The following is a 10,216-nucleotide window of genomic DNA, read 5'->3' as shown; positions in this document are numbered from 1 at the left end:
ACGGCCAATTCTCTCACACCAGGAGTCACTCCTGACACGACAAAAACAAAACAAAAAAACAAAACAAAACTTGGGCTTATGGTGACTCCATGAATGATAGGCCTCAACTGTCTGCTCCAATCCTCAACTGTCTGCTCAGATCTTGCAAGCTCAGGGTGCTGGCTTTCTAGATTGATGGTACATGTACACCAGTGGTTCTCAACCTGTGGCTCCCCAGGTGTTTTGACCTACAACTCTCAGAAATTCCAGCCAATTTATCAGCTGTTGGAGTTCTGGAAGTTGAAGGCCAAAGCATCTGGGGACCCACAAGTTGAGAACCACTGGTGTACACTGTAGAATTAGTGCAGTTTGGTGCCACTTTTTATGCAATCACTCAATGCTATGGAATCAGGAGAGCTCTAGTTTTACAAGGTCTTTAGCCTTCTCTGAAGTAAACTGAAATGTGGGGAAATGTGGGAGGAAGTGAGTGGGGCATTTTAAAAGCATTTGGGAGAAGTGGCATAATAGTGGATAAACTGGGACTGTCCCTGAGAATTAATGGAAGAGTTAGAAAGTATGTCACAATTGGGTTTGGGCCTTAAAACCAAGAAGAAACTCAATTTAAGACAAGAGAAATTCTCATAGTCGAGGAGGAATCATATATAAAGTTGGAGAAGGAAGAAAATGAGAGAAATAAAATGTGACAGACTGTCTGCTGTGTATATGACAGGCATGCAACTGTGTTTTTGCTCTTGGCCATTCTAAATGCATTGCAGCTCCCTAATACCTGAATGTGTAACATTTACTTTTTGCATATTTAGATAATAAGTGTAACTGATGAACCCATCACAGCTAATACTAATTTTAGGTGAAGTAAGAGGAAACTTAGAGGGATGAGGAGGATTTGACACAGGTTTTATCTTTTGTCTTTTTTAAAAAGTTTGCAAATATATTTATGCTCTAAGCATTAACTGACCAGATCAATTTTGAAGCAAGAAAGGGGAAATGAGCCAATGACCCCTGGGCTGCCCTCGCATTAACAGTCATGAGCAGTGTCAAGACCTGAGCGTCGGCAAGAAGCTCCAAACTGATGATTATAATTTTAGCACTTTGGTTTTCTCAGGTGAATTTGGATGATAAATGTTCCCTTTGGTGGAAAATTTTCAGGCAGAGCAAATAAGTTGGAGGAAAAGTAATAAAGAAAGAAATATATTTGGTGACTGCACTTCGACAGAAATCACTAAAGAAATGTCAGCTGGAGGAATATCCAGTGATGGGAAAAGTTAAAAAGCATTGATAGAGACTAAGCTCCAGTTCGAGTGTGCTAATAGAGCACAACTTCCTCTTCTTTCTTTTCCCCTTGCAACCTTCGGGCCTGGATGAATATTGGATCTGGATGGCTTCCCAACCTTGTAGGCACACATCTACCCTGCAGAGGTAATGCAGTTTGACACCACTTTAACTGCCATGACGCAATACTATGGGTCCTGGTATGTTTGGTTTGGGAGGCATTAGCATTCCTTGGCCAAGAAGGCTAATACACCTTATAAAACGACAACTCCCTTTATTTCATAACATTTTGCCATGGCAACTAAAGTGGTGTCAAACTGTATTAATTCTACAGTGTAGCTGTACCCAGGACAGGTTTTGAGGATGTTGGAGGAGGCTGCAGTAAGAAGAAAAAATGTTGGTAAAATCCTGCCAGTGACTTATGCAAGTGTATTTCTTTTTCTCTCTCTAAAGAAATACAATGGGAAATATTGACGAAATGGTATAGGACCCCCCCCCCCCCCCCCAGCAAATAGCCTTTGTTACAAAAAGAACATTTAAACTCTGTTGCCATGATTATTAGGAAACCAGAACATCTATAGATATGTGGTGGGACTGTGCCAAGGTACAAGAATTCTATAGAAAAATAAAGGAGGAAATGAAGGAATTATTAGGGGAAAATAGGTTGAAATAGAAACAGTTTTTCATCCTGACACTGGAAGGGAAATGGGGCAATAAAGATTGGGCTGAGTTGACTAAATATATGTTAACTACGGTTCAAGCTACAGTCACCTTGGGATGGAAAGAACATTTAAAGAACATTTAAACCTTGCAGCACAGACCGGTAAGAACAGCTGAGAGAGAAGTTTCTACAACCCTCCACTATGCTGCTGGCCACATTAAAACCTTGCAGCACAGACTAGTAAGAACAGCTGAGATAGTAGCCTCTGGTGAATGGCCACATTGGGCTGCCTCTAATGTTGGGCCTTTTCCATCGTCGACCCTCTGGTGTCTCTGCCGCAGTGCTCAAACCAGACAGGCATCCTTGGGGCCTCCTCCACCATCACTCCCTTGGCTGCTGTGTTCCACCACTGGCTTGTTCTATCACCATTGTCATTGTTGCCCTTGGAGGAGATGTTGTGGCTTACCATCCCCTTGACCCCCCCCCCTCCCTCCCTCCCTCCCTCCATCCACCTCCACCTCCACCTCCACCTCCACCTCCACCTCAGACCAAAAGGACTGGTCTGGGCTAAATAGACTGGACCAGCTGGATGCCTTTTCAGGAATCTTTCATCAGCCCATTGGGCATTCCTTAAAGACAATTGGGTGTGGGGTGGATTGGACTAATTTCAGGTAGGGGTCAGAGTGTGTGACAATGTTTCAAGGGTGTTGAGCTGTTATTTATCAGGGTTTTGGCCGTTTAAGCCACTGTAAGACCTGTAATCATGCTTCAATGCAATGTAAGTTTGATATGTTTGAAATGTTTTAATATGTTTTAATCATTTGAAAGACTATTTTAATTGATATGTATGTGTTTTTACAGTTTTATAATGTTATGTTCTATTGATATGGTTATTATCTGAATCTGGCATTGAATTATTGCCATAGTTTGTAAGCCACCCTGAGTTCCCCTTCGGGATGAGAAAGGTGGGATGTACAGTACAGTAAATAAATAAATAAACATAAAAAGTCAGATATACAGAAATGATGCGATTATGTACCAGACTATATGCTTCAAGATTGCATCATGGATAGGAAAAATAAATATACCAGTGGATACCCCGGGGGAAATGGGAAGGAAAATTGGAAGAACTAATAGCCAAGGTAAAGTGAAACAGAAAATATAAAATATAAATTGAACCAGACTATCTTTATAATAATAATATTCATTATTTATATTCCACTCTATCTCCCCGAGAGGACTCAGGGTGGATTACAGAGCACATATATGGCAAACATTCAATGCTGTTATACAGTTAACAAGGACAGACAATACATAGATATAGGCTTTCCCATCTTTTTTCCATCTCCAGCATCTTGAGGCTGTGCTTGACTCTGGCCATGGGGAGGTGCTGTCACTCCATCTTCCATGCTGAGGAGCTATGTTGTCTGTAGACGTCCTCCAGATCGTATTGCTGCATGTCCTTATGGGTGCCTTTTATTACAAACTACAGTTCCCATGATTCCATAGCACTGAGCCATGACAATTGAAATCCTGTCAGACTGCATTAATTATACAGTGTAGATGGACCCCTTTTCACTTTTTGCATACTTCCAAGACTTGCAAAAATTACTTTTGTTGGATTACAGCTCCCTTTGCAATATTTGTATTATTCCAATTCACAATGTATGGTTAAAGGAAGAAAGGGCAGGGGTGACCGGTAATCCAAATTGAGATTTTGCATTGATCTGTTTTTAAGCAGTGCCCAACTTTTTTATTAAAAAAAACTCCTATTGCATGGTCTCAGAGGTTGAGAAAATTGCATTTGCACAGCAATTCCCATTAGCATAAAAGTTATAGCTCAGCACCTTTCATGTTGACATTTCTCTCTCTCTCTGACCAACCTCTCAAGGTTGAGTTCAGTCCTGAATATTTACTATGCTGGCAGTGATCCTTCTCACCCTGATCTTCCTAGCAGGATTGCCTGTGGCATTAAGTGGTCTGGAAGAATGCTTCAAAAAAATTAGTTTGTTTTTTGAAAGCAACATATTATGGCAAGTACTCTGAAGGCACAAGATCCTGTCCAATCTTAGAAGCTAACCAGTTTTATTTATTTTGTGTCAAAAGCACTGCATAAAATAGGTTCTTGTGGGTTTTTTCGGGCTATAGGGCCATGTTCTAGAGGCATTTCTCCTGACGTTTCGCCTGCATCTATGGCAAGCATCCTCACTACCTCTGAGGATGCTTGCCATGGATGCAGGCGAAACGTCAGGAGAAATGCCTCTAGAACATGGCCCTATAGCCCGAAAAAACCCACAAGAATCTACTGCATAAAATAGTTTATCTAAAACTGATAAAATTAAGGTATCACAAACTGCTAGATAGTTTTAGACAAAAAACAGGTAACACCAACTGCATTTTATGTAGCTTTAAACAATTTTTCCTCTGTACATGAGGCAGGGCATTGTGGGCAAGCACACAGATGCTGAGTTGTTTGTTCTGCTCCACAATTGCACAGGGTGGAGGATTCTTCTAGGTAGTACCATTTTGTCAGGTTGTCTTTTGATCTGCCAACTTTGCTTCTGAGCTTGTTCAGGGACTTCCCAGTTGCTCGTTCTCGGTTTGCCTTAGAGGTAAACCCTTGTGGGGGGCCATCCAGTTGCAATTGTCTGATTTTGCTACCCACAGGGATATTCTTGCTGTTGCTGGTGGAACATTTAGAGGAGTGGTGGTTCTCATGAAACTTTTCCTTGATTTAAGTCTATTTGGAGGACTTGGATTTAAGTCTACTTGGAGCCATATAGTGCGTGGCTTTCACAGTGTTCAACCTTATTTATCTCGCAATTGGCAGCAACTTCTCATCACACATTGAGGGGCGGGGGGGAATTCCAGCTAGCTTATTTATTTATTTATTTATTTGATGCACTTATTAACCGCCATTCTCAGCCCATAAGGGCGACTCATGGCGGTGTACAGTACACATAGAAGACAATTACAAAAGCCATTTTCAACAACATATAAACAATACACAGATTACAGACTACACTAAAAATCCGCTTCGTCTCTTAGTGGAATCATAGCCAATCTCATATTCCTTGTTCCATTCCAGTTCTCATTACCGTATTGCTTTGTTATTTAGCACTTAATTAAATGCCCTCTCGAACAGCCATGTCTTAAGGCTTCTCCGAAAGGACATGAGGGAGGGCGCCTGTCTGATGTGAGCAGGGAGAGTGTTCCACAGCCGGGGGGCCACCACCGAGAAGGCCCTCTCCCTCGTCCCCGCCAGCCGTGCCTGTGACGCAGGCGGGATCGAGAGAAGGGCCTCCCCAGACGATCTCAAGGTCCTCGTGGGCTCGTAGGCCAAGATGCGGTCGGAAAGGTATTTTGGGCCGGAACCGTTTAGGGCTTTGTAGGCCAAAACCAGCACCTTGAATTGGGTCCGGTACAGCTTACAGAGTCAATCAACAGGAGTAGATTTAAGACATCCTGTGATGTCTCATTTAGTGCTGTATTCACCTAAGCAGTGCTGAATCTGTTAATTTTTGGAAAACAGAACTCTAGGGAATACCAGAGAAAGTCATTGGCAAGCGTCCTGTAAACAAATAATTACAAGAAAACCCTATGATAACTAACTGTATATCAGAATCAATTAGAGGCACACAATTACCTACATCCCATTTCAGATGGACTCTCTTGGGTTAATCCCAACTAGAATAAGCTCAATTGAATTAATGTACTTGGCACTACATATAAATAAATCTTATAGATGTAATGTTTCTACACTAACTTGGACAAAGAATAGGATTTAGATCACCCTATGAAATCTTGGAGGGTTTGGGCTCTTAGGCTCTGTTTAATAGTTTCCCATCTTTTATTCTGTTACATCCATTTTGAAACTTATTTGAATGCATAGGAGAAGAGAGGAATCAGGCACACAAAGCAAACTCATCTCAATATATTCCCATGTTTGAAAGGGACTGGCTCTATTGCTCTTTCCTGTACGTGGTCTACATCCCTGTGGCAAAATGGCAATGCTGATTTTCATGGGAGTGGGCTGCATTCTTAAAAAGACTCCATTGTGTTGTGCATTGCTTACGAGGTTTGCATTCATTTATTGCTATGGTTTGTGCCTTCTCTTGAACTTGAGGATAGTTGAAACAGTACATTCGTTGAATACAGAAAAAACAGTGTAGAATATTTTCTCTGCACTCCTGACCTCACTTCTTTACTTTGCAATAGTGCACCTGTCTTTCTTTTCCGCATAATACTAAATTCAAATGACAGAATATAATGGACCACCCTTGTTTGTAACTTTAACAGCTCCAGAGAAACTTTTGGCCATAGCCCAGGTCTGTCTTCCATAATCTGTGGATCGCCTGACTGTTCTTACAAAACATATGAATAAAGGTGGTGTTGATGGAAGAAAATATGTATGTATTGGTGCACACACAGCTTTGTAGTATTGATGTGAGTGTCTTTTGCTAATACAATTGATCATAGTTGAGCTAACTAGACAAAAACCCCAGCTAATCAATGACCTGAAAGATTGTACTGCTGAAAATGTTTCTAGTAAAAATAAAATAGCCATTATTTCAATTACAAATTGAGCAGTATTGAACTTGGTTAACATGACCGGGGGAGGGGAGGGGCACTAGGGGCAGAGAATACCTGCAAATGAGTTATATTCCACAACATTTGGACATATTCTTCTGATGTGGTAATAACTGGCACATCAAAAAAATGAAAAAAAATGCAAGTGTGATGTACATAGCTTGGAAATAGTGTTTGCTCTTTATTGGTGAATTTTCTCTAATGTCATAATCTTCAGTTGCTCATTTGCTCCCACTGTATATTTGGTAAGAATTCAATATAAAGTTGCTTGAATAGTTTGTTCAGGGTAGAATCATGGGCTACTAAGCCAGAGTTCACCTGGCTTGGTACCCATAAACTGCTGAGTTCAATCTATTTTGATACTTCCTTCATGAATCTTAAAGAGTTAAGGTGCATGTGCAATTTAGAATTAATGCAATTTGACGCCACTATAACTGCCATTTCTCAATTTTATGGAATAATGGGAGTTGTAGTTTTACGAGGTCTTTAGCCTTCTCTGCCAAAGAGTGTTGGTGCCTCACCAAACTACAAATCCCATAATGTTGAGCCATGGCAGTTAAAGTGCTGTCAAACTATATTAATTCTGGGTTGTTGTAGGTTTTTCGGGCTATATGGCCATGTCCTAGAAGCATTCTCTCCTGATGTTTTGCCTGCATCTATGGTAGGCATCCTCAGAGGTCATGAGGTCTGAAGATGCCTGCCATAGATGCAGGTGAAATGTCAGGAGAGAATGCTTCTATAACATGGCCATATAGCCAAAAAAATCTACAACAACCCAATGATTCCGCCCATGAAAGACTTCAACAATACATTGTATTAATTCTACAATGCTGAGGCAGCCTTACAGGAAACTCCCCTTCAACACTGATTAAATCAATTTTTGAACAGTGAATCAACACATCCACCTGATTCCATGAGTCTGCTTTAACCAACACAAGCAGGAGAATTTAGGGCAAAATGTTCATTACTGGCTGGACAAAAGATTTGGAGATGGGGTAGGCACTGTCTTTTCATCTGACAGGCAGAAAGCATACTGAATGCTGAAGAAATGACTGGCCATTGGATGCTATTTCAGAATAAGGAAAAGGCACATTATAGGCATATGGGAGGTGCAGGTAAAGACCTAGGTCAAAGAGGCAGGCGGTTTGAGGTGGAAGAAGGAAGAGACAGGGAGTTGCTTAACAATATTTGAAATAATCAGCCAAATAGAACAATTCCCAAGAAAAGAGCAGAAGTATCTAATTATAAAGCAAAGCAATAAAGGGACAGAAGAAAATGCATTTTCCACACACAAAGGACCAATATCTATTTGCACTGAATATGAATTTTTGCATATTACCTTGGAGTGTGGTCATTGTGTTATATACATGTTAATTTCCAGTAAAAAGAGTAGCAATATTGCAGTAGATGTGACTGTGTTCCTTATTCCATCTAAGATGTACAAAGATCCAACAATGACACTGGCTATGCATGGACAGATTGTAAACATGTAATGTATATGGGGATTCAAATTGGGCCAGGCTTATGTTATTTTTGGCATAATTCCAGTAGCTAGACTCCTACATTAGGCACTTGCAGGTAGAGACATACATTTTGATCCAGTTTAGGAAAATGCAACGAAGGAAGACTAAATTGCAATGCTGTAGGTTTGTCAGTGACATTGTATTTCCATCTAAGGTTGCAATCCTTCAACAGAAGGGAAATGAGGAACCTCCAAAGTTGTGAGCTATAGAGCTTGGAAAAATTAATGTGGGGTGGGTTGTTCACAAAAGGTCTTGGAATTCAGCTGCTGGTAACTCACAGACTGAGAAGGTGCCCCAAACTTGAGCACCTCAAAATTGCACACATAACACCTCCTCTGCCACAGTGTGTTGTTGTTGTTGTTGTGTATGCTTCTTCAGGTCACTTTCACATACAGTGTTCTTAGGTACTTCCACAGCAAGTTATTACTGAATCTGACAGGTTCTGAAAAGTAACACGATTTATATGTTGTACATTTGAATATTTCATTTGCATTATCTCTATTCATCCAAAGACCTTGTCCATAACACTCTTCATGGTCTTTTCATTCATTGTTCAAGCAGTCAAAGCATCATCTCATTCATCCATCTCCACCTTTCTCATGAGAGAAACCTTGGGCAATGGTTTGTTCTCAAACCAAACCTACAACAAATCCTGCCCATTATCAGCAGATGTCTAGTAAATGCAATAGACTGTACCAGCCTCTGGCTGGGACATTAGCTTTGGCTGGCAGCTTCTAGAATCTCCTTAAATTCCCATTAGCAATGATGTTAAAAATGCATAGCAATACAACTATTGGTAAATAACATAAGAATGTGTTTTTCAAGGCTTTCATGGCTGGAATAACTGGATTGCTGTGAGTTTTCTGTGCTGTATGCCCATGTTCCAGAAGCATTGTTTCCTGACATTTAGCATTTAATGGCCTTGCGACTTCAAAGCCTGGCTGGTTGCATATTATTTGAGAACACAGAAATTCTGGACCACTCTAACAACTACTATTTCAGACCACATAGAGAAGCCATTGAAATCCACAAGCATGAGGACAATTTCAACAAAAAGGAGGAAATCATGAAAATGAACAAAATCTGGCTGCCAGTATTAAAGAAAACTCTAAAATCAGGGCAGTGAATAAATAGCAACACTCAAAAAAGCAGGGGAATTCCAGACAAGAATAAATCAGGGTGAGCTAACACCCAGGGGCGGCTCAACCGATTACGCAAAGTAAGCATTCACAGTATAGTTGGTTTTGCCCAGGGGTGTTCTTGAGGCACTCTTGGGGGAAAATAGACCTTGACATATGCGAGTTGTAGTTACTGGGATGTATAGTTCACCTATAGTCAAAGAGCATTCTGAACTCCACCAATGATGGAATTGAACCAAATATGGCACACAGAACTCCCATGGCGAACAGAAAATATATATCAGTGATTGGTTGTGGGGGGGGGGGGGGGGCAAAATACTGTTTGCTTACCATTGAAAATTACCTAGGGCCACCTCTGCTAACACCTCCCAACAAAGGGTTGGGAGCAACCAGCCAAGCTTTGAAGCTACAAGGCCATTAAATGCTAATCAAGTTGAACAATTGCAACATTCATATTTGCCTCAAGCAGACAAGTGTTATTTCTCTGATCCCTGAACATTCCACAGATATATAAACCTCACTTGCTTAGTTTCCAACAGATCTTTCAACCTCTGAGGATGCCTGCCATAGATATGGGTGAAACTTCAGGAGAGAATGCTTCTGGAACATGGCCACACAGCCTGGAAAACTCAAGGCAATCCAATAACATAACATTCTATAGTAAACTACATAACATATACCAAACATGAAGTAATGATATAATATAACAGCATGAAAAAATAAAACATGGAGGTTTCTAAGCATAGGATTTTGGCATTCTGTACTAAACTGTGTCGATAATCTTCTGATAAAGTTCAATTATTGCAAGGTCTGTAGCAATGCAATGATATCTATATGCATTTATGCATACCCAAGCAAAACATACCAGACCTCAAGGCATCAAGTCTGAAAACTCTAATCAACAAGCTATGCTTTCTGTTTCAAAGTACAGAAATGTCCCTTCTTGCTATACTCTCAACTTTGGAAAAAAACCAACAATTGAGCGATTGCCTATGTATACCCAGTAATAGCCTGCCAAATGAAGTGATTTCTTC

Source organism: Anolis sagrei, chromosome 4 (genome assembly GCF_037176765.1).
Source record: "Anolis sagrei isolate rAnoSag1 chromosome 4, rAnoSag1.mat, whole genome shotgun sequence".
Taxonomy (NCBI): Eukaryota; Metazoa; Chordata; class Lepidosauria; order Squamata; family Dactyloidae; genus Anolis; species Anolis sagrei.
Note: the sequence above shows the minus strand (reverse complement) of the source record.